The 26786-nt window shown below is 40.0% G+C and overlaps 2 protein-coding genes across 10 annotated transcripts in view; one reads left to right on the top strand and one right to left on the bottom strand.

Annotated features, from left to right (window-relative positions):
- LOC122574402 (homeotic protein distal-less) overlaps window positions 1–26786 on the top strand; it is a 112366-nt gene that overhangs the window by 48082 nt on the left and 37498 nt on the right. The gene's annotated exons all lie outside the window — the stretch shown is intronic.
- Window positions 1–26786, bottom strand: part of LOC122574403 — a 62727-nt gene that overhangs the window by 5263 nt on the left and 30678 nt on the right. The gene's annotated exons all lie outside the window — the stretch shown is intronic.

The raw sequence follows: 26786 nt of genomic DNA, 5'->3' as shown, positions 1-26786 counted from the left end.
AAGATCCATTAAGTATACAGCGTGAAACTCGACAGGTGTAAAAAGTCGAGTCTTTTACCATAGATAGATAGAAATCGTTGTTTTGAAGGATGTAACATGTGTAACTAGTCGGAGTTGTTTAATGGTACCTAACGAATGGTAATTGATTCTCATTCGAATCGTATCTATAAAATGCGTATCATTGATTGCGCAATTAACATGAGATTTTTATTAATCATGGTATTATAATGAACAGCAATTAATATTCTGACTTTTTTCCTCTTTCCACAAGTCTGCCCTACTTTTTCCAAGTCTTGTAACTGTACGATTTAATCATGCATGGAAACGATCTAATTATTATACGTTGTAAATAATTAATCAATGATTCAATGTCTGGAAGGATGTCACAAGTGCGTCAACATTCGCTTTCAACGATTAGTAAAAACGATATCTTGGAAACGAGATTTTTGGAACAATCGTCGAAAGCAAGGATATTAACTGTAGCTAAGAAGCTTGGTATTTGTTTTAAATTAAGCTCGTTTCTTATCCTTATAAACGTGTATCTTGCGGTCTCATCGACACCTTTTAACGATAATCGTGCGTAGATCGCGAGTCCTTCCACTAGAAAGCCGATCATATAATGACTTCGTTAACTGTAAAATGATTTCTCTTTTAGCCAGCACACGGTTACAGAGTTTCATTTACTGGAACGAAATTTTAGCTGCTAAATGAATTTTTGTTAATGAACTTCTATCAACTGACGTACTTAGTTATCTGAACGTAAAATTCTATGAAACAAAAGAAAAAAAGAAACATTCGAGAAATCGATTTTGTCATCCTTAGTTAAAATGTCCCATCTAGTGTTATCTCATTTTTCAAATGCACGCAGAAAAATACAGTTCTATTGCACCTACAAAGATCAGCCTAAATGAACAATCTTGTCAGGAGAAGACGAAGAATGACGTCTCATGCACGAATAGAACCACTTCATGAGTTATGGATTATTTCGTGGAATCAATCGTAAATCCTTTTCAGTCGACTGATTAGCGCGGATGAAATGGAAATTTCATATCGTGACAGATCGACATAAATTGTTTTCATCAACTAATTGAACGTTGGCTATCACTACAATTAATCGGTTGCCGTTTTCTCATGGATAATGGCGAAACTCCGGTACCTGTTTTACGTCTGTCGTTTTTTTCGAGTCGTGCGACATTTTGTGTCTATCGTAATCTAATATATCGGTGTCCCACTTGATAAAGAAATCTAGTTCTTTCCCCTTTCTGTCGACAATGCGCTGCATGTTTCTAGTAGGTACGGTGTCGTTTGATAAGAGGTGCCTTCATCAGGAAGATTACGTTCCTTCGTAACATGTCTTTAATTGCAACAGAACTTTTTCACAAATACGAATAAGTTTATCTACTAGACAGTAAGAATGTTTGTTACGTAATGATAAAATTTAACGCGAGACTCGACACGTTTATTCGATGACATAAGGTATCCACGACCTTTCGTAGAACGAGTCCTTCGTTTCGATATAAATATGCGAACGTATGACACGTGTTGCTTATTAAAAACTCAGTATGAATTACATTCATCGCTCTACGAATAAATTCAAATGTGTTTAATAAACCCGTAAAAAGACTTCTACTATACTTATTTCAACTCTAGCCAAACTCTCTATTATAATTCGATGATCGATAACCTACTTTTACCGAAACAAAAACTTGCTACCTTCTTCCAACCAAACCAAACATGTTACTATATTTACTATAATTATCTAACATTTTATATTGGCCATAGACGCGATTGGTTACGGGAAATATGATAATATTGTCATTAGCAATATTACAAGATCAGTCATTCGTAACATTGTAACATTGTAAGAAACGAATGAATATTAAATCGTACATTTTATTTCTAACAAACAGATACAAGAAATATACAAAATGCGTATAAGCGCGTTCACAATTAATTCGTACACATGGCCCTAGCATATAGAACAGATGCAGAAGAGACCAAGAGGAAGAAACGATGCGATCTTCGGGTTTAGCGCGGTTTGTAGCTTCCGCGCGTGTACACGTGTAGCAACCTTGTCGATGCTGAATATTTATGCGCAACCTATTCGTGCATCGCACCGCGGCCGACCGAGAAATCCGCGGCATTCTGGAAAAAGAGATACCGACCAGATCTGATTTATACGAGTCGGATCGGTTAGATCAGCGCCGCTCAATCGGCCTGCGTGTACCAATCGGTTGCCCGTCGAAACAGATCGATATCACATGGCCACGGTGTCGTGATTTATGCGTTTCACCTTTTGCCACCCTTATCTGTGATCTCTGCTCGCCTTCCACGCGTGTAATGCCCGATTTTTTTCCCGTAGCGTAGCGGCCTACGCGACGTCGATCGCAAATTACCAATGCGCTCGAAGCACAATCAAATCTACGCACGCTCCTGGTACCAGTGGGATGGAAAAGTTGGGCCGCGTTATTTGAGAAAGTTTGCACAGTATACGCAGACTGACACAAGCATTTGAACATTTGCAGACTTAATATAACAATAATCTTATAATAATCTTAATATAATGTAATAATAATCTTTTATGAATATATTATATGTGTTGTATGAAACAGTTTGGAATTCGATTGTGATCGCAATGGTAAAGAAAGAAATATGAAGATACGTATAGGAATTAGAAAGTATTTAGTATACGCATATATGTACATATTTCATAGGAGCGACAAAAGTAATTTAAACAGCAAACTATTATTCAATAGGTTAATTAGCTTCGCTATTCAGGGGCCATACTCAACGCTTACATTGTTATATGCTTAAGATGTTTGCGATAGTCGATCAAAAAGATGGAAATTATAGAAACCAACGGGTCGATATTTCATTGAAAATACAATAAAAAGGATTATTGATACTATTTGCCATTTACCATCTAATTTAATCATTTATTATCGTTTAATATCTTAATATCTAAAATCTCGGAGAAAAATGTTGCCTGCCTCCTACTACTGTTCTCGACTGACGATTAAAATTTCAGTGAATTCGATTCGATCGAGGTAGATTCTTAAGCATCTGGATAAAGATAAGGAAGGAAAAGGATCTTCGATTTTTCTCGACGCATCCGCGTTACGTAAGACAGTTGAAGCAAGTCGGAAGTTTGCCACGTACCAGATCATTCGACCAACCGAAGTTCTGATTTATATCCGTGAATCGAATCGATCGGTGCTGCTCAATCGGCTTTAGTTAGCGTTCTAATCAGCGCTATCCAGGACCACGTTAGATCGATATCGCGTGGCCAGCGTGCAATTTACACGTTTACCCGGCTGCCATTCTCTTTCTCTCTCCGTTCTCCCCACTCGTTTATTCCGCGATTCTTGTCTTTTATGTAATTTGTTACAAGCTGGTTTTCTCGTGCGCCTCTGGCGTACCGACATGCAGTCACAAAACTTTTTTCTATCTATGCGCTTCTTCCTTGAGGAAGCCTAAAGTATTCTATTTTTACGAAATTCTTTTCACGAAGACACGCGACATTCTTCAAACTTCGCCCAGACATTTTAAACGGAAGAGCAACGTGCCCGGCACGCGGCTCGATAGAATGTCACAAACGGAATCGATACGCTTCCGCTGTTACCTATAGTTGGACGTTTTTTAGACTTCAACGGGAAGCATGATAAATAAAAATAGCTAAGCCGCGCAAGCTCGATTTAGCGAGTCGCTATCGCCGCCAAAACTCGCGCAATTGATCCTTGGATGGAGGAAATGGGAGGGGAAAAACGTGGTTCCATAACGAATAAGATAAATTTTGTAGAAAATATTTACAATCGTTCAGAAATTATGGGGATACCTATTAACGTACAAGATGTAATAATTGACATGGATACTAAGAAAACGATTGGTACAAAAAAGTGGTGGATTAAGAATACATAACGATGATTGAAATCTCGTTGAAAAATATTCGAAGTGAATAAATTGGAAAATTCCAACCACAGATTGAGTCTGATTTATAGAATCATTTACAATGAAAATTAATGACACACATGGTGACTAATTAACACAGCTATCGAGAAATACACAAACAAAAGGGGAATTTAACTCGACTATAATCGATGAAGCGCTCGTGATACTGAACATATAAATTCGCCACGGTATAAGATCTTCAATCATTTTACAGGATTTTAATTATTTAGATTTAGTCGATTTTTTTTATAAGTATCCTGATACTTATAAATAAGAGCGACGAGGAATGATAATCGTAATCAACAGTCAACATCCGCAGAGCGTGATCTTTCATCGATTCATCGAAGGAGAACATTTTTCGAATCGTAACTTTTTACCACGATTTTTCTATATTTCTGAGAAAATTGCGCGGGAACCTCTTAGACTTTAGACCATTGTGATCCTCTTCCGCTGGTGAAAGCCACTTTGGACCTGTGCACTCGAATAGAGGCGAAAGCCTTCGAGACCCGCCTACGTTCTTGGCTACACGCGAATTCCTTCTCTACTTCGTTCTAACTGGTTCTTTACTTTGCTACTTTGGCTCACGATCTAATACGTCTTCCTTATCTTCGTTGATTTTGCACGAACTACAAGTTTCGAGGCCGCTATCTTTTCTCCGCAGAAATAGGATATTCATATCGAATCGCTCATGGTGATTAATTCTTATCAGTCATGTCATGTTGATGTATTTGGATTGATAATTGTAATATTTGTATTAATCGAAGTTTCAAATCATCAATCTATGATCGATAATAATCACTTTTTGCCGTTGACAAAGGATAGAATAAAGGATAGCTACTGTTGGAAATTTCGAAATTCTTCGTAAATTTTGATCTTTATATTTGATTGGTCGATTGCTACAGTTTGATTAGATGCAATTTTTGTTCGAAAAGTTTTCTTGGTGAATGTCGAGTGATTATCCTATGCCGGTTTTTCGATTGAAACGTTTCTAGTTAAAATCGATCATTAATCATTTCGATCATGAATCGTGGTTAAATCTCATTCTCGAGATCCCATAAGAAAATCATATTTCCCGCGTTTTCATTTAATTATCTCCTAAGGATTCAATTATCAAACTTTTTATCTCTCAAGATATCCTATTTTCTCAACTACTAATCTAGAACCAACGCACTCGAAGCTTCCATAATTTATACAAATTTCCTTTAAAACATATAGAGAAATCTTTAATAAGCAGACGATGTTTTATAGAACGCATATTCCACGAATGGAACGCGTGATAGAAAAAACTCTTAGCTAACTGTCGGCGAGTCACAGTATTTCAGTATTGCGCTCTTAAATGAAAAATGAAATATTGATGCATTAATCCTCACGCATTCAACTATATTCAGCATTAAAAATTTTACTCGGATCACTTAGAACGAGAAATGAAATACTGATGCATTATTCCTCGCATATTCAACTATGATCAGTGCCAAAAATTGCACTTACGACGAGTGCTTACGCAAAATATTTCAAATCAACTTCCGTCCAATTTTTCGGTGCAAATGTTTCATTATGCAACGTTTGAGCTCTGCAAAAATATCAAGAATAAACAGAAGTTAACTATGATCGATCTGACAAAATGTGACTACGCGACTGGACCAATACAAGAAAATACTGCCGGTCCATTGAGCTGTTAATCTAAAATATAACTAGTTACGTTATTGGCAGCGCGTAATTAACCGAGCACCCCGTTAACTGCTCGTTAAACGAGCAGCCACGATACGTCGGATCACCATAATACTCGGCTCCGTTACCTTCCTGCCTTGTCCCGAACCCGCGTTCACCTGGGTAATTTGCACAGCTTTATTTCCTGTTAAACGGTGCTCGACGATTCGCCGATCGAACGGTTTTATAACTCAATCGCATGTGGAGCGTCGGAACTGCTACCGACTGCTTTGCCTTTTACTTTCCGAGCGACCGGTATCACCGCTGTTCTAGAAAATGGAAGTACGTATGAGAACGTCGCAAAAAATTATCGGCTCAACCGTAGCCCGCTTCGTGGCGTAATTATTGCACGCCAAGTTATGTTACAGCGATAACAATTTGCGAGAATTAATAAAAACGATCTTATTATGCTGTACAAAAGACCTGTTTAGTATATTTGAGTGAAGCTTCTTCAACATCTTAAAATTCCATCTTGAATTCTGCATAGAATAATCGAACTTGTTATATCATGAAATATGTCGAGGCCCGTAGAACGAGACGAAAAATTAAAAGAGTTGTTGATGGATTTTGTTTGAGTTTGAGGGTTTTGAGGGAAGGTTAGGAAGACTATGAAGGGAGTTCCCCTGAAAATGGCCGGTTTCGGCGGCCTTGGTACAGTTGATAATTGTTAGATAACTACCAGGTTCCTGGTAGTTGTGTGGCATTGGTTAGGTAATGTAACGATGGTGTGCAGAATAGAGTCTGTACCGATCTCTGAATTAATGCAATTGTAATTCGAATCCTTTTTCCAGTTTATAACGTTACTTCTAAAGTAGAATTTTATGTATTTATACATCGAACTAACACTGTCAAATATTGCGATTAACGACGCAGGAACCTGCTTCGGATCACTATTTCCCAATAATAAAATAAGTTATGACCTCGTCCAGTAAAATAGCTAGAAGTTGCCCATACGAGCACATGGGACGTAAAGGACACGTGAGGTCAGGTGAAGTGAACGTCTTGTTTTTGTAACAAGGGAAACGGAAACGTGCTATCCTGTTGAGAGAGGGTGCGGACAGGGATCGATTTTCGTCACCTAATAACGGCGGTTTTTGCACATTTGCACCCTAATAGAAAATTAGTATCATCTTACGGCGGTAGTTTTTGGAAGCGACCAGGCCGCAGTACTGCGCCTAAACACGAAAAGCGAATAGCAGTATATAACCTGTATAGGTATATGGGATGTGCTGAGGTACGCCCACGATGGTCCTGCCAGTGTTTCTCAATACAATACTATACTAACACACAAACGTCCCTGGTTCCATACAATCTCTAGATATAAAAGCTAATTTCCTTGTAAAATTCCACGCGACAAATAAAATTCATTTTTTTTTAAAAAGCCTTGAAATCGTAATATCTTTAACTTTTCGTCTCCTAATAACAAGATGTCAAGTTCATCTTACGTATCTTAATAGTAAATGATGCATAAATTTTTTGAAGGAAATTTTATTCATTTGCACGATCGATGAGCCGACAAATCATAATTTTTGATAGAAGGAAAATAAGCGGTCGAATGAAAAAAGTTGACGACTCGTTAGTCGGTCATTGCGAGTAAAGCAAGTGACGAGTGTTAAGTACCACTGTGCTGCCGTGAATTTCTGGGGGGAACCTTGATGCACAGCCTGATTTTTGGCAAGGAGGAACCTCCTTCTTCGTCATCGGTACGAGTTTTAATGCGTTTTACGGCCTCGGCTAAAAACCCATTAAGAGTTGGTCGGCGGATGGGAGGACAAATACCCCCTTCTCCAAGGACGTGCTGAAAATTATTTCCTCTCCCTGTTGCAACAATGAAACTTGGTACCTTGACATGTGAACGATCTTAACTACTTATCTGCTCTATCTATCAAATTCTCCGCGAAAGAAAATCTAATTGCGTAACTTACACGAAGAAATTAGATTTGTATAAATACGCGTACATTTATATTCTGTCCGCTAAGTATCACAATAAGCGTGTTTGCATCTTTAAATTTCACATAATCGCGTCAACATCGTTGACACATAATTATCAATCCACCTCAATTTATCCAGTTGACCATTTTGCCTTATGAACCCTTTATTCATAAAGCTCTTCAATTTCAGCAATAACTCTTCCGCGCGCTATATCAACCATTTTTAACTGTATGCAACATATCCAACTATTATACAATTATCGAATCACTAACAATAGAAGTGGTGCAACGACGTAACGAATATTCGGCAACAGTTGGCAACTGACGAGCACAAACAACTGGCTATGCCGGCTGGTGGCCGCGCTTTTCGACTTTCTGAATTGCCATGGAAGCATCGTTTGCGTGTCCGTGGGCACCCAAGGTACCACACGCCACCATCTATCTCTTCTCTTTTCGAATCAATCGAACGTGTCTCCTCATTTTCGATCCTCGCGTGTCTTATACTCCAAACGTTCCATTATATTCGTCCCTTCGCCGTATATATAGCGAAGTCTGACTATTACACGATTTACGATGTAGATATCCAATTGCGAAGGAATTAAGCCGTAGCCTGAGTGACGCAGTTGGAGATACAGTTTATTATTCCGATTAGGAAAATTGATTTTGCAGATCGATTGGTCACGCTTGAGATGCAAAACGTCTCGTCGTATCCCGCATCGTGATGCGTGACATTAAACAGAGAATTTTATCCTTCGTGACACGTACTTACGTCGATCCAGATACGTGGGAAGCTGTGCACGACACGCGTAGGAAGTGCGTGTTACCCACGCGCATGACGCGTATGATATATCGTTGTGTAGTGGTTTGATGGCCACATACTGGAAAATACAGAGAAAATGGAAATATAACGTTATAATTGATTCTATCTTCGACCTTCGTTTTTTGAGAACGAACGAGCAACTTGCATCGTATAGGTAATTGCTAACATGTTTGTAGACACCTTACATGAACACAGTGTGTGTGCAGAAAAAATTTTGAGAATTAGCGCTCTAACGAGATACGACTATCATGATTATTAATTGACAAAGTTCGATACAAATCTGAAAATTTCTCATATAGAATGCGTGGGATATTTAGTACAAGTATACCTATATTTCTCAGAAATCAGAAAAGTGTTTGAACAATTAATTATTGTATATTATTCATTACATTAAGTGGAACCAATTTGACACTTAAAATATTGAATATTCAATAACGCTTAATACTCGGTGTTCAGTGGGACCATATTTAATCTTTATTATATGCTTCAGATGGCTGCCCATGGTGAATACTAATTTTATATTAAATATATGTTTGTAGTAAATATCTTGCAATTTTTCTATATATTTTCAGATCGATTTCAAATTTGATCGATCATGACAGCTTCGCCTTATTACAGTGCTATAAAAAAATGTTAGTCAATTTATTTATTTTTGTTCAATATTTACTATTTGTTTTATTTATTAGTAGTGGAATATTTTATGCTTGCAAGTAATTATTAAAATATTTAACTCCCTATTATCGTTTCACCACGTTATCATTTTTCACCTCCTCGTTTATCGACAGCCATGAAATCGCAAAACATCAATAAAATGGCATAAACGAAATGTTTGTTGCCGGTAAACCAACGATAAATTAAATTTAAACGCTCATAACTATAATTATGTTATACTTCAACATTTCACGACCGTGTATCGTATACGAGACAAAGTTGGATAATCGTAAAGTGTAAGTACGAGACGAAACCTCTATCCCATAGATCTATCAGCGGATCCACGCGCTTTAGTCACGACTAATTATTAATTAGAGACACGATAGAGACGCACGGTGAGCTCATGCAAATCGCGACGATTATGTATACCAACTCCATCCTTGCTAGTGCAAGCTGATAATCAATCTTCCAGAGGCCAGCATTTCCGTATCAACCTGAGATCAATCATTCTGGCAGTACCGAACACAAACATAAACTTGTTATTCCTCGAGTATCCGCGATGATTTTCATTTTCCTACGTACAAATGGTTTTCTTCGTCGTTTCATCATCCGAATTGAATCATTCTCTCGACTTCGCGACTACTTCGAAGTTACGTACCATTACGTAGGATAAACTAGGGTTACTTGAATCAAACTAAGTAATTTGCCTTGTAATTCGCTAAATTCGGTTATAAACGATTTTTTGACTTGTCATTAGCGGCGCGATAAAAACATCGAATTAAATACAACAAATTTTCATCTTCATCGAACATCAAGTCTCACAATTATACAGCAAATTTGCTTAAGTATTCTGTGCAAAATTGAAGATTAAATTTTAGGATGTTGAATCGTAAGCGACTCGAACAACTCTATCGTATTATACGATAGAACTTCATTTATCTGAACACCATTTATCGAAACGAAATTCAGTTAACACTCGATTAACTGAACTTGTACTGTTTGAATTCGCTTTTCTGCACGCGAGTACCTATTATATGACGAAACGAGAGATAACATGTGGTGAGAAAAATTTGGCGAGGAATTACCTGTATCAACTACAATTACATAAATTGCTTGTCAGCCGGCAACTTTGGATAAATAGAGTTCTACTGCAATAAAGTAAGGATATTCTAGTTTGCTCTAAATGCATAGAACCACATGCTTCCCCTCGTTTCGTTTCTTTTCTCTTTGCCTTTCGGAAAAAAAAACGAGAACTCGCGCGTCAGCCAGGTCGGATGCTGTCGTCATTCATTACGAGCAAATCCGCGCTTTCTGGCCAAGCGTACACACTTTTCTACACGCGTGCACGCCGCTCCAGTGTCCGTGTACCGTAAACAAGTTTTATCCATCCGCCGGGGTAAAATAAATAAATGGCGCTCGTGATGCAGTCCGGGGCCCGGTTGCCTTCCTCTCTCGAACGGCGCATACCGGGTGTTCACATCCGTGAAAACAGGCTCCGTAAATATGCACGTTTTATGCATCAATACCGAGCGCTCGCCCATGCTCCTTCTCTCCTCTCTCATTCTTTCCCTGTCTTTTTCCCGCTTTCCTGTTTACCCCCACCGTCCCTTGTCGCGATATGAGTAAGAGGGAACGAGAGGAATGTTGGAGTAAGTAACGGAGAAGGTGAGCTTTGACGGAAAGAGAGATGTACACGGCGTATTGGGGTGGGAAGGGATCGGGTGAAGGGTCATGTTTAATTCACGAGCCGCATGCACCGCTCAAGATATAGAATCGATAGAGAGATGGTAGCGGTTGATTTTCTTCTTAGTAATTGCTCCAACCAGTGCTTGTCTTCTTGGTGACGGTGATTCCATCGTTTGACGATTAAGTCGGATGGAACGATTAAAAGAAGTAACAGGGCGATCGAATGGCCGATTTGTAACTTTTTATGAAAATTCCGAAGAATCCAATTGTATTGGATATTGGACGTTGTGTATTCTTTGACATTTTGTGCGATTTTTTGTAAACGATGTATGGATGGACTTTCTTGTAAAGTATATGCGGGTAAAGCATTATTTGTTCACTTGAATTCCATTGCTTTGGCACAAATTTTTGATCTACGTCTATTGGTGTGACTCTCTGGTATTACCTTTGGGTCGACCGTTTCGGGACTTGCGAAATTAATTTGGGAAGTTTAGCACGCTGGATGTTTGGCCAAGGTTCCCTGAGTTTTTGTATATTTCATTTTGAATCGTCGTCCCATTGATGTTATCTTCTGATTGATGGAATAGCAGAGTCAAACACGATCAAGATAAGAGAGAAATATTTAACTTCTTTAAGGATGGAATTATCGAAGCTAGCGAAAGATAATTACTTTTTACTCCTTGCAACGGAAAATCAAGTAATTCAGGAATATCAAAGAAGATGAAAGATTTTCATTTAGGAGTCACTTCTGAAACATGATCCAAGAATTCTTAGAAAATGCCGGAAAAATGTGGCGCTACGCAGGCGCAACATCGTAAATTAAAATAATTGCGAAATAGATTTATTCGCGTGAAACTTGTACTATCGCAACCCTTGTCCCGTTTCTCCCTTCTCTCCTCTCCACTCCTCTTCCTTATTTTTACTTCGTTGGGTGACGGACTCCCGCGCGATAAGTATTCATAAAGCAAAATTACGCTGGACGACGTTATATCAGTTTCGTGGTAACCGTGTTTCTGTCAAAGTGTCGACAAGCCACTTAAAACGGTCTGCCGGTGTTTCTCCCAGACGAGGACGGCGTGCAAAATGTGAGAGTAAACTAGATATTAATGCGGAGTCGTTGCACGTCGAGGGGGAGTGGACCATTATGAATTACTCGGCCATGTATATGTATGAGTAACACGTATGCATATTCATAAAATAATCTCTTGACCTCGCGAAGATCGAAGCCAGATTGCAAGGCAGCGTGCGAAGAAGAATCGCGCGATGAAAAACCGCGTAACTCTGTTCTACATTCTTCGGTGCAGCCCGTAAAGAAAAATTAAGAACTCGATGATATTGTTTCTATAATGTTTCTATAATATTTCCTGCAAGTAATCGCTATTGACAAACGTCGTGCGCCATTACAGTCTAGAGAATCACGTAATTCCTTGAAAAACCGCGACTTCGTCGTAAATCATCGCTCGTGGCGGTTAAAGAACCGAGAAGTTTCCTCGATTATGCCACCGTTTGGTAATATTTGTCATAAATAAATGTTGATGACAGTGGGCACACGACACAAGGTGGAAGAATTGGCTGGCCAACCGTTAGAAGTAGAATCAACCGTGCAAGCCAAGACTTTTCCAGTTTGCTCCCGGTGTAAATCGCTTTTCTTAACTCAATTACAATGCCGGTGCCTTTAATGACGCCCGTAATTATAGCGGCAATGTCAAAGTTAATTAAAGTTGTCGGATCGCTATCTTACTTTCATGCCGAGTCCGTTCAACGTGATTCTTTTAACCGAGACGAGACTTCGCGCCAACTCCCAACCCCGCGAGAAAAAAAAAAGGGAGCGAACTTTTCGGCCACCGGGAATGCCGATTCCATGACGATTGCCTTTTAAGGGACAAGAACTTTACATCCATCGCGAGTAAGATTTATGGTTACGTTGCATCCAGGAGAAAATTACGAGCTACGGTGTCAGAAGCTGAAAGGAAGATTGACATTTTCATCGAAGAGCCCCAAACTTTAGGGTAAAATCGTTCGATGAAGATTATCAAATTATTTGGAAAATTTTGGATCAAGAGTTACCTTGAAGGCTATAAAACGATGACCCAAGAAAATGTTTGACTAAAGTTGTAACACATTGAAAGAAATTGTGATTTCTTAAAATGAGTACAAAGTAAGGAAAGAAAAATAAAACTTCGTTGTGACACTTGCTCTCTCAACGATAGACAAAACGATGAGAGACATAATTTCTAAAAGAAAATAGATGTATCGCATTGAAAGTGCTTGAATATGTCTACAACGACAATGTTTGGTGTAGGAATTTCATATAAAAGATAATTGTCACACACCGACCTAATACGCGCGCAAGGATTTTAAAAGCAGTTAATCTGTGCAGATACTCAAAGAACAGAAAATCCTCGACAATGGAAAAATCTCTGGCAGATAAATCGAAATGAAAACCAAAAGATCGACGTAACAGATAAGAAAACATAACAACGATCGATTTGGCAATTCGAGATATTCTTTCTAGGCGAGACACAGCTGATCCGATGAGATATACTCCGTAGGCAGTTGGACTCGAGTAATTATCAAAGTTGTAACCAACAGAGTGAGTTAATGAGGCCGCCTGGTTACAACCTGTCGATTAAAATCGTGCCGACCGCCGCTCGCGCCTCCGTACACTCTCACTCGCGATTCGTGCTCATTGATATCGCCGTTTCAACCGATGGAAAACGAGACGCGTTGGAATTTCTGTCGATCGAATTCCGCCGATTTTCATTCACGATTTAACCGATACGCTAACGGCAAGTTCGTCGTACTTCGATGAACCGTGAAACAGGACCGTTTAATAACGTGGAGGATTTACAGGTACCGGAATGTTTATTTTTCTTGGCGAGATTGCACGATGGAAACTTTAATTAACGAGCTCTCGAACCGGCCATCCCGATTTAATCGAAAACTCGTTTCCTTATGATTCTATTAGCCGCACGTATCAGGACTGTTTCGTTACTTAAATCCTTTCGGTTTGGAGATCGGTTAAGAGTCTCTAATGGGGTGTTACGTAGCATATCTCGAGCTCCTACAGGAAAGTGATCGTAAATTGTTACGTTATATAGTTGCACTACTTTGTTTTTAGATCGACGCAAAGAAAACGCGAGGAAGAAACGTTAAGTGAAACGTTATAATCATTCATCTAAAAACATCATTTACTTATACAAGATCTTTACGTGAACGATAACATCGGTGCATAAAGTTTCTAAACAATTAACTCCGAGACGATAAAACGCTGATGTAAGAAGAACGCGCCAAAAAGAATTATAAACTCCATACGCAAGTTCAACTCCTCTTGTTTATACCGTTTGTAACGCAAAAAACTTCTATGCTAGCTTCAGCCGAGATCCCCTGTATCTCATTTCCCTTTCTAAGTGTCTAGGGTTCGGTACAAAAGCCGAGAAAAAGCGAATTAGCGAGGCGGCAGCGGAACAGCTAGGTGAGAAACCGGCGGAAAGAAGCAGAAAAACGTCGGTCCAGGATGAGGACGAGTTTTACAATCGGTGCAGAGGCGAAAGGGTCGGAAAGCCGCGATTTTACGTTCCCCTGGCCGCATAAGCCCGCTCGTTTTCAGTCCGCTGCATGGAAATCCAGGCTGCTTTTACTACCAGTGCTGCCGGTCGCTAACTTAAGGGGGAAACTTTATGGTTTCTCTCCTTCGTCGTGAGTCGTCGAGGCACTGGCTCTCCAAGGGACTCCATACACGCCCATTCCGCTCCTCCAGCCACGATACCACCGGTGTCGGTGTTTCGAGTTCGACGAGGAAGACACCTGATCGCCGTTAGAACAGAGGCTTTACTCGTGTAAGGGTACGGAGCTTGTGAAAAGTGGCCTGGAAACGAGCGACTCGTGCATCCGCTCCTCCACACGCTGAAATTAACGAGCCACGGACGTGGCCTGCACGCTTCGGGAATTACATCTTCGGGGTGCGCTTTTTTCCATAAGGATACTTAACCGTTCCGGAGTTACGTGGCGCGAGCAACGGATCTCTGCTTTGTCTTGATCCTTGCTGCGATTCTGCGCTGTAGGTCTTGTTTATTATTAGATTCAGGATAATGGAAGTATCTTAGAAATTTGTTAGATACCACCTCCTTGTGAGTGTCTTTCGATTATGGTACATTTTAGTAGGATTTCCTTTGACACTTGTTTTGGGAGATCGGAGTTTGGTGAAGACTTAGTCGCATACGATGTTTTTCAATTATTTTAATAGCATCTTCTTCATTGTTGGTTTCTTATTTTACTTTCTCTTTTTTTTTTTTTTTTTTTTGCAAAATAGAATTTGTTGAAAGATTCGTTTGTATAGAGTGTTTTCGTGATGTCGATCCAATTATGATGCATCGTGATGGATATCTAACTTAATTAAACTATTTTGAAATTACGCGGTATGAAGGATGTTCGCTCTTCTGTCTTACCGTTAGCTTTTATTGTGATCCTATACCGTGGATTCTCCTCGCTGCTAGGTTCAACAGAATGGGAATAAAATGCTAATTTTTGAAAAGAGTAGTGCGACCTAGTGAATTTATTTCAATTGTGGTGCAGTGTGACGGATACTTAACGATCTTCCAGTTACTTAGTCTGAAGAACAGTTCTTTGCTTTGCCTTCGTTCTTATTATAATGAATTCTCTCCATTATTCGTACGATCCTACACTTTTGTGATTTTCTATTTTTGTATACTTTTTGTGTTCAGTCCAATCCTACCAACTTTTTCCAATCTTTTTCAATATGCTTGTTTGTCTTACGAATGTCCGTTATTTTGTATAAATTTTTACAAACAATTACATATTCCTTTCATTTAATATCTCGAGTGGATATCTTAGGCAATCGAAATGAATATCGCGAGTCGTTTAAGTGGAATAGAGAATGTTGAAGGCAGGAGACACCATGATGGAATCGATGGACGCGGTCGTGTGCTCGCCACCGTGAAGGTTTCGATCCATCGATGCCTCGTGAAAGACCGTACGGCTCCAGTCATCGCATTCTCCTTTTTCGACCGCGATCGTTCCATGCTCCGATTGGCCGGAACGCGATACCTCCGTGTCACGGTGAAATTAAGCGTGCTTTTAACGCAGCCCCGTATTTGAGGAACCCCCTCGACAGGCGCCCTACCGACAATCGATCCTCGTCCAATACCGGAGCGACGTAGTTCCCGATGACGATGAAGTATGGCGTATTCTCCAGCTACATTTCTCCATCGCGTTCGATACTCCTCCATTTCAAATTTATCTTCGCCAATTTTATTTTCACAAATATTTCTCGAATAGTTGTACAAAGACGAAATTTAGACTACGAGATACAAAATGAATATTACTGGGTTACAGAAAAAACCAAATCCAAGTTTGACCCTTGTTGCTTTAAATCCATACGTTAACGTAATACGCGTGGTAACGTAAACGTAAAAAAGGCAATAAATCCTGCTCGTTAAAAATCCTACAAACAGTCATGCGGAATGATGACCTAATGTTTGAGTGTACACATATTTCGTTACTATAACTCCGATAAAATAACTTGCAGAGTTATATATAAAACTATTTATCCCTTCATTGAGTTGATTGTTTATCATCATATCAATTCGACAGGGAAGAAGGAAGAAAATTTAGAAAACGATACTAAAAACTACGTGCTCCATTCGATAATCTCCCGTATCACAACGACTGTTGAAAAAATTTGCCCATCGATCTTGCCACCATTCTCACACACCCATAAACGTACACCCATAAACTCCCATGAAAACCGAACGATATAACGATTATCACCGTATCTTTATATATATAACCAGAAAACAAACGCGTCACGTGTTACGCGCGCCCGGTTACAGCTCAATAATCCAATTACAAAAGACAATAAATTCCGAGCGGGCAGCGTGCGACCGTGAGCGGATATACGCGCGGTTCAGCTCGCACACGCAGTCGGCAGCGCGGCAGACGAATGGCCAGGGTGGCAGAACGAATTTAATGCCACGTCGTCGGACACGCTGGCCGCTCTCCCCCGGGAGGAGAGGAGACACTGGCATCGGGAACGGAGTTTCGTGGTAGGCAGGACCTACCCTTCCGGACGACAGACGACCAACGGAACCCGACCTACGGGGCATTGATGCGTACGAAAAAGCGCGCGCATGTCCGCCACAACCGTGGCCGGTCGGGCATTAGGGAAATATTCAAATGGACCTGCGAGACCCATTGTTATTCTACCGTGAAAACGGCCGACGTTGTTACCTTTTATTAGTATAATTTGTCCTATTAACCGTTTCCCAGCCACCACCTTATAACGGCTCCTCTGTCTGCGTTCAGTTTTTTCTTTTTTCTTTATGGTGTCTCATGACGAGAATTGGGGTATGTACGTATACGACCGATCAAAAGTTCGGTACCACCATGTATTCTATGAAAGTTGGGAATTTAACAGGAAATAGAATAGATTAGTATCTTTTTAGTTTAACAAACTTTTTAGTCAGAAATCTATCAAGGAAATTACTATCGATATATGTAACATTGGTTTTGAATAATTAACAAGATCAGTAGGAATATGTGCGTAATCGAAAATGTTTAACTAATATACGTTGAAACTTTTTAACTCGCAGTTCGATCATTAATGGAATATTTGATATAAAATTATAGTTAAAGGGATGTTCTGTTGATTTAGTTTGGATATTTCATCCTTTCTTCGGTTCCTTGTATTATTTTTCTTAAAGCATTGAAAGTCTTTTAAGAAACTTGAGGACCACGACGGAGTTACGAAGAAGTTTTAAATACCAAAAGTTGAACGATTCTATAATAGACTTTCATTTATCTAGGTCCTCACAATAGAACAATAAACAACCTGGAAGATGGAGCCCCGCTGGGGGTAACCATCCACATGCTATATTTCATCAAAACCCAAACTATAATATTTTACCAAATGTCCTAATGGACAAATTGTAAAATGATCTATTTAAAAATAAAAAAAAAAAAAAAAAAAAAAAAAAAAAATTTATCTAGGTAACTGGAATTCATTAACGATTTTCCTCGTTACTTATAATTTCTCAAATAATGGAAATTTACGTTCAGATAAGTAGATCGAACAGATAGTCAGAAGTTCGATCAATATTTATGATATGCAATTAATTTTGCCAATTATATTTTCATGAGGTTTCAATTCCAAAGTGAAAACAAATTCTTTCATTTTTTCACTCACTAATTTTTACGTATATGAATCCTTATAGATCATTACAATAAGAAGGAATAAATTTCTACGATACATGGATCAAAATCTTGCAATAGAAACGTGTTCTAAATTACGTCCGATTCTGTCGACGTCTAAAAATTTAAACGCGAATCAACTAAAATTTCGCTGGTGTAAATGGATCTTAGTATATCCTGTCTCTATCAAGTTTTTGTACCATTTCAAATGGAATGTAGGATAGATAGAGGCGAATGTATGCTAGTTTATGGTAGTCGGTTTTCTGTCGGATTTCTCGGATGGTAGAGAGTTAAGAAGCAGGGGCCCACGCCTCGATGAAAGTTCTTCACGGTGAGTGACTCACCGATCGAGATTAATGAACGTGCGCCTTATAGGCGCCGGGAAAACAGCGAAGCTTCTTAAGGTCGTTGCGCATTGTCTTCGCGCGAAAATCGTGCCTTTAAATGGAGGGCTTAACGAGCAGGATATCCTCGAGATTCTTCGACGAAGAAGAAACAGAAGGTTGTGCCACGACGTTGAGGATTGTTCGAGATCGCAAGTCCCGATCGATCGATCCGAGTATTATTAATTGCGTGTTGGTGTTCTTGTAACTTTGGTCTCACAAAAATACGACCCACTTCTCTTTAACCTTGCGTCACGCTTTCCATCTGCCTGCAGTCGCCATTCGAAGAAATGCACACGAAATCTTTCTCCCTCCCTCCCTCTCTCCCTCTTCCTTCCCTTTTGCGCTCCATTGAGTTGTACTCTCTGTTCTTCAATGATAATTTGACCTACTTCGAATATGGTCATTCGTGAAATGTTAATTCTGTCGCAGTTGGAACATTTACGATAAATCGTCGGAATTTTCAAGTTCGTACACCATCCAAAATAGTAATTTTCGCTCTGCAATTTCGACAAGTAAAAGATGTAGAGTTTCTTTTCTGTCAATTGTTCTCTGAATTCCAAATTTATCGCAGCGGAAAAATTTTCAAGAGATCATCCGAATTACCTTGAAATTTATATTTCATCCAAAATATTATGTTTGCTTGCGAAACGTCGATAACAATCAGAATATTCGTAAAAAAAAAAAAAAAATACAATCCTTTTTCGCAAAAATCTCAGCTCCCGTTTTATGCTATCCACTCCTAAATGCTTGGGGAAAGGTCGAGGGAGTCTTGAAGCATCGAGGTAAAGGCGGGTGCACGTAAATACACATACACGGCGCATCATAGTTAACCACGGTGATCGTACGCTGCGATATCATCTCCTGCCTCCTTCCTCTGCTTCGCTTCTTCTTCTTCTTCTTCCTCCTCCTCTTCCTCTTTTCGCCTTCGTCCTCGTCCTCTTCGTCTTCTCTCGCGCCTCCACGGCTAGAGGGATTGCATAACCTCACCTTGCCGTTAAACGTGAAACAATGCTCTCGCGTGAGACAGTGCGAGGTGGCGGAGATACGCGATCTTTTGCCGGTGCCTAACTCCCGGAGCGGACTTCTCCGCTATCGTCGAATACGTTCTATCCGCGGGTTCTTTCGACCGCCGCCTCCTCTAATGATTCACAGCGGCATAGAACGCGAATGGATCGACGATGAACGCTCGTTTTCGCGCTGTGACATTTCCAACCAGCCGATCCGTGACAAACGAGCCGAGAGACTGACGAGTGTCGCGGCTCGTTGCGGCGGCCACGACCGCTGATTTCTTGTTTCGGTACCATCTATCCGCTTAATTCGCACAGATTAATTAAGACAGATTCTCAGCGTTGTTGTTCGTTGGGGATCGTAGCTTCTGAGGAGAGTAGAAAGGGATTTTGTCACACTTGTCTTCTGTGTAAAACAGAAGAGAACTGTGTCATAGTTGTCTTCTTGTGTGAAACAGGAAAAGACCGTGTCATACTTGTCTTCTGTATAAAGTGGAAAAGAATTGTTTTGATATGGATATTCTGAGGATTTCATAGAATTGGTTCATCACTGGACTGGATATTATTTAATAGATTTAGACGTTTTTAGACATTTTTTTTAATAGTATATTACGCAATTACAAGCTGGTTTGATAAAACTGATTGGTTTAATGGAACAGGTAATTATGATTTTGTTTGAAAATTTGGCAAATCTTTAACGTTGCAGGATAAATACATTGCTACAGGGCGTAGTTCGTTAGAATCATCCTATATTGCGTTGCGTGGAGATTGAGATTTATAATTCTCATTCGGTGCTCATATTATTGCTACGAGTTTCTCATTACGAGCATGGATTGTTTATATCTTAGCCATTGATCTTTATGGATTTCAACTACCATATCTTATACTGAAATATCTGTACAACTCGTAAAAGGTGTATTATACAGTCATTCTGTTATCTCTTTACTTTAGTCATTTGTGTTTTATGGGGTTAAGAGAAATAAAATTCTCTAATTAAGACATCATGAATTGAACATGATTTCAACGTAATATCAAAGCATCGTGAATTATCTGCACAGTGTCCTATACAACTACACGTTTATGTGGATATCCAACATTTTATATACTTTTATATATTTAAGTATGTATTTGGAAAAACAATAATAGGATAAAATTGTTCGCAATATTTTATACCACTGTTCAAAGAATTGTCGCGTGTGTGACGGTGGAAAAATTCGGATTAGAAATCGAATGTGTTTCGTCAGCGACATCCGCGATCGCGGCAATATTTCATTTTCTTTGGTATCTCTCGTTCGCCCCTTGTCCCTCATTTGCCCCATTGTTTTCATCGTGTAGGCTCAATAGAATCAGCAAACAATTTATTACGCCTACACCTGGGGCGCATCTATACCCTTATCAACGATCGCTCGTTGCTCCTTGCAAACGATTGCTCCTTCAAGTTGAGCCTCCGACGAGCCAACAGCCGACGCTGACTTCGGGCAACAACAGACCTTCCTCTCTCGCCTGAGTTCCCGGACGAGTGCTTCGTAGTCGAGTGCGTGAGTAAAACGTGCAGGTCACCCTCGTGGATCTGCCCGTTATGCGACCGGCACGAATGTAACATAAAGAAAAGGCGGAGGAAGAAAATATTATACAAAGCCTGCCATAATTCCTCGAAACAACTGATTACAAATGCGTCTGCTATTATAAAATGTAAACAGGAGCGATATATTTTAAAAAAAGGGAAGAATATCCAGTCAACGCATAAAATACGTAGTTCTATAAAAAGTCTCGATCCAAGCGAAATTATTTTCCGACATGAGAAAAGAGAGAAACAAAAATAATAATTCGAATAAGTCGAATAATTCTATGAAAAGCTTTTTTCTGTCATTAGAGATATCTATAAGTGATAAAAAAATTTGGAATAAGAATTACTCGATCGTATCAATCGATCATTGAATACATATAGTTTAACTTGCCTCTTTCGTGTGACAGGAAAGTTGATGAAAGTGTTTGTAGAATGACAGGGTGCATCGGATGATTAAAGTGAGATTGTGACGCCTCTCCTTGAAGGAACACATTGTCCATTGCGAATACCGTTGATATCAAAGACACACAGTGTCACATCGTGTACTCGCAATTAATAGGTACGACCTTTTATAATTACAAATGCGTTCCTGACTAAATCGATAACCTTTCATTAATCGGCAGCGATATTCACTGCTCGAAACAATATCATCATTTTTCTACAGGTTCGTAATTGTATACTTACATTTATGCTTCATTATAGAGAATAATGTTTGACTATTCTTTCTACCAACATTATGTGTTTAATATATATGAATAATTTTTCAATAAATAATTTTTCAAATAGTTTTTCCCGCAATTTTCTGCAAAACTTGTTTGAATTGTATCATGCTTTTGCAATACGTATACAAACTGAAAAAACAAACTTTCCCACAGCACAAGAACGACCCTGTTCATGAAGAATTAATCTCCTTCTTAGATCTTTAACTTCTGTAGCTAGTTCAAATACGACATGGAATTCTATAAACTTCGTATTATAGCTCTCAAACAATCGACGATTCTGTGCCATCGACGATTTCCCCCGGAAGTTCGCGTGTCCTCGGTTCGCGACAAGCCATAAGCGGCAAGTGAACAGTCGCAAATCTTCGACGGCGGCAAGTTCGGGACGCGAAACGGCTTACGATGGTGTACCATCGTGCATGCATGCACGGCTACATAAGTGTTCATGCACACGGCAGCAGATTTCTGGGGCGATAAAATCCCGCGAGCGAGGAAGTCATGTCCCGTAACTATCTGGATGTACGGTCTCGCGGTTTTCGTGTGTGCACCCACTCGAAGGCCTGATGTACGGGCGAGTACGCGAGGAGGACGACATTTTCCACGAGAACGAGCCGCGCCTTGCTAACCTTCCCGAGTAAAAGCGTGAAATTACCGGCAACCCGGCTAAAATTACCCTCCTCTCGCCCCTCTCGACCTACAGCTCTCCTCCCTTCTTCTTTCTTCGATATCCAGCTCGCGGAAACTGCTCGAAAATTGCACGTGCCCCACTATACGCCCAAGAGTACTTTGGATAATTCTCAACCGCCTTACGGATCCTGTACACGATCAGCCTGTGCCGAGAATTTATAGGGCAAGTATTTACTCCGTTCGTTATGAAAATTCTTTTCTTTTTTTTTTCTTTTTCTCAAGAACATCAGATAATCTTGGATACTGGTAGAGTGATTTCTCTGTTGGATTTGAACACAGAATTATTGAGGACTTTTTATATTATTTTATCTACCAAAGTGTATTAGAATATTTTATCTACCAAATTGTGGAAACTATCGTTGCTTTCATATATGAAATTGAAGATCAATTTTATTCGTCGTTGTTATTATTATTTCTGATTAGTATTATTATTAATTCTATGAAATAACGTAATTTCCACGTGGCTCGTGATCGGTGTGTTAAAATATTTAATCTTGCAATGTTGGAAGATTATAGAAATGTAGCAAGTTGCACGCTACGAATTTATCAAATAATCCAAAAATTCTGGCCCTAAACGCTAATGCTCTTACTCTGTCTCTATTCGAATTAAATTCAATATCTATGCAACTCCCCTATTATTAAATGCAAAACAAAAAAATGTCGATTCCATGAAGAACGCACAATATCCCCATCGCAATCAAGCTACTCTACCAAGACGTCTGTATATCTACACGACCATAAAGCGTTTTTACCACCATTTAGCCTATCCAGCGACTGAATCTAGCAACTCAAAACGATGTTCATATAAATAATTTCATAGGCGAATGCACGTGGATACTTCGAAAGTCGAAGCTCGTCGACTTTTTCCACACGCGTACCCGACGTTGTTCGTGTAGTACCACAACGTCAAGTGTTCGGTTCGTTCCCCACGGTGCAAAAAACTTTTATATCGACCATACAAGCTATGGTGTACACCATCGAGGCTCCTGTGCGTTTCTGGATGCAGGATACGCGCGCATGGATAAACGGATACCGAGAAAAGAGAGAAGGAACGAAAGCTACGACGCCGGCGGAAAGTGCATGCGCGAGCCTCCGCATATAATTTACCGTTTCACGATGGCACGTCCGTCCATAGAATCCGCGGCACGAAACTGGAATAGGTCGGTTATAAATTTCCCTTTAACGAGCCGGATTTTTGCTCGCGAGTCATCGATCAGATATCATCAAAATTCATATGGCAAACGCGCCGATCTGCTATCTCTCTCCTTGTTGCTCATACGGGACGATAATCACGCCGCTGTCTGATAAGGATCGAAAGGTAGCTCGCGCGTTTTCAGGCCAGGGGATCTCGATTATACGAAACCGGCGCGTCGGTATTTAATTCGACGCGATTTTATCGACGATTCCGCGCGAGAGAGGAAGAGATGAAACCGCGAGAGAGGAAGAGATGAAAACGCGACAGAATCCAGTTAGGCGACGAGAAGGGGAAGTTTCAAAGAGGAAACGATACGTACACAAGGATATGGAAGGAATTTCTTGATCCCCGACATGAATCAGGTTAGTGTACCGTCGCGATCATCGGCGCGATCAAATGGAAATTTTCTTCTTTTACGCGCGGAACGCTCTATGCTAATGAAGATCGGGGATTTCCCCGGCTTTAGATCGCGGATATACTCGATGCTTCGGTATACCAGCGGATTCGCGATAAGCCTTTATCTCTCTCCCGTTTCTGCGTCACACTTCGAGGTTAGAATAATGCATACGTGCATACGATGCGCATGAGATTATAAAAGGCCGTGTATACACAACGGAGAAGCAGTCGTGTGTATAGGCAGCAACGATGTAATGCGTATCCTGGCTGGAAGAAAGAGAGTCCACTTCATCATCCTGCGACACGTACCGAGAGTGCGGAGGTGCACGGCGCGGAGTACGCGAGAGTGACATTGCCAGGGCTGTCTCCTTGTAATTTATTACTGTAAACACGACCGACGAAGTCTAGTTTTTGCTGCGAGACACGTCGCCGCCGATTTACATACGCGCAACGCTTTCCGTTGCAGTCGCTCTTTTAATCGCAGCCCTAGATTAATCTTTCTTGGGCTTACCGGATGAGAACCTGTTAAGGAGACTTCCGAAATTACGGTACTTTGATAATGTTCGATAAAGCTCCAGGCTTCCTGTGTTACGTTGTCCCATACATGTCTCTCAACTATTTTGTTCCGCCTCATTGTGAAAATGAATGCGGATCATCGAAGTTTAGGTCTTCTTAGAGATTCTTAGGGACGATTTGTTCTGGAGTTTTTCATATTTGCGACCGATGATCTGTCAAGTATTTTATACAACGCTACTGTAGGGGATATATCCTAGACAACCTTGGATTATGACACAAAGTTCTATTAATATCGATCATTAAAATGCAAATTTTTCTTCGAGATTCTTAGAAACAGTTGTTTTCTAGTTCTCCATATTTGGAATTGGATATCTATAAAGTCTTTTGGTTTCACCACATTGAAAACAGGAAATTTCAAGAAATATTCGTTTTATCGATATTGACTATTAAAGATTCATTTCTAAAACTCCGTGAAACAATTCACTCTTGGATCCTCCGTCTTTGCGATTTGTCAAAGCCTCAATTATATTAATATATACTGAATAAACATTGGCTGTTTAAGTTCAAATCAATTCCAAGGTTCCTAGAAACTTTCCGTTCTTAAATCTTCCTTTCTGAAACTAGACGTCTTTAAAGTACTTCCTTTCACCAAATAAAAAAAAAAAACAAATTTCGATCAACTCCCCATTATCATACTATGTTACATCAACATAGACTTGTCGAAGTTTATCTGCAACTCTTCAAAAGACAATTAATTCCCCATCTAACATAAGCAAAATCGAACAAAAAGCATCGAACGTGTTCAAAGGGAGGCTATCTCAACGATATTCGCTCGACCATGTTTCTGATAAAAGAAAACAGGTTTCCGATCGGCTGGTTTATCGGCTCATTCCCCGATATCTCAATCCTTCTTTTCCATCTCTCTCTTCCAGCTGGCAGAAACAATCTTTATCTTTGTCATCCGCGGAACACAGAGCTCGCGATTAAAACGCGTGAAAGCAGGGTGCTTTCGAGGCGAGGTATACGCTTATGGATCAGGCTAGGTCATTCGCCACCATAGGCCGAGCACTGTACATGGCGCACGGTGCTCCCAGGTTCCCGATTTCCGTAAAAGTCCAGAAACGCTCTCGCAGCCCATCGGAGCGCGAACTGAGCGCGCTTCAAATGGACTTTACGGTTTCCACGAACGAGAAATAAAGAGGGACCCCAGGCCGACCGGTCGACCTATCGCTGCCTAGCCGCCGCGTTACAACGTGTCGTTTACATCTTAATCCGTGCACTCAGCGTCCCCTCGAAGATACCACGACTGGTGCACGCTCTTGGTCGTATCGTGGTATCCGCTTCCACTTTGCCGCTGGATAAGAGAACGGTACCAACAGGTGCGATTCCAGGCGCGAAACGATCGTCCAAGCGAAACTTCGACACGCTCGATCTTATCGGATGATGCGGCCGCACAGCATTTAGGGATATTAATATTTGCGCGGGGAAAATTGATTGGGCAGATTATCCTGAGATTGCGCTATCTAATTCTTACACGAAAGACACGTTGTTCCCGTTAGGAATGAATGTTACAGTATAATCAGTTTCTTTTTAATTGATAATGTGGAACAAATGCAATTGCATGTGTCTTATTGTTTAATATTAGTCGAGAAGTAGATGAGAAATTATTGTTTGTAGTGGTATAGCCTTCAAGAGATGATGGATGTGACCAGTGTGATATCGTTACGCTGTTATAATAATGATTAGACGTCGTATGCATACAGACGTTGAAATGTATAATGAATTCCTGTAGAAAAGTATATACTTTAAATACATAGCTATCGTTTCGTTTGCTTATCTCGTGTCTCAGAAAAATGCACTCAGAAGAGATATTTCTCATTTATTCCACAAAGTAGTGGAATTGCAACACTATCTTGAAGCAAAAAGCACTAACCCAGAAAACATTGCATATCTACCGATGTTAATGCAGCTATATATTCATGCGCACTGAATTAGAAACAGTAAAACATGTATTACAAAGAGATATCTATCAAATACGTTGAGTATCATCGTCGCGGAATTCCACCGACTGTATCTAATATTTGTATCATGCGGTCCTTTACGATTCTGCAAGTCTTCTTCTCGAAATACTCAAAAACAAGGAACTATGTAAACTATCGGATCAACATAAGGAGAAGGAAGTTCTAAACAAGAAGAATTACTCAGAAAAGCGTGCTCCTGTTGTTTTCACAGAAGAATGGAGTGAAAAGGGGCTAAACAACGAAGACAAAACAGCGGAGGCTCATTTTTCTATGTACGACTGCAATTTAAACGCAGTCAGAACGCGAATGTAAACGCGACCGTGGCTTAGTGGGACGCTGA

The sequence above is a fragment of the Bombus pyrosoma genome, linkage group LG13 (genome assembly GCF_014825855.1).
Source record: "Bombus pyrosoma isolate SC7728 linkage group LG13, ASM1482585v1, whole genome shotgun sequence".
Lineage (NCBI taxonomy): Eukaryota > Metazoa > Arthropoda > Insecta > Hymenoptera > Apidae > Bombus > Bombus pyrosoma.
The sequence above is the reverse complement of the archived record's forward strand: the minus strand, read 5'-3'. Positions and strand labels throughout refer to the sequence as shown.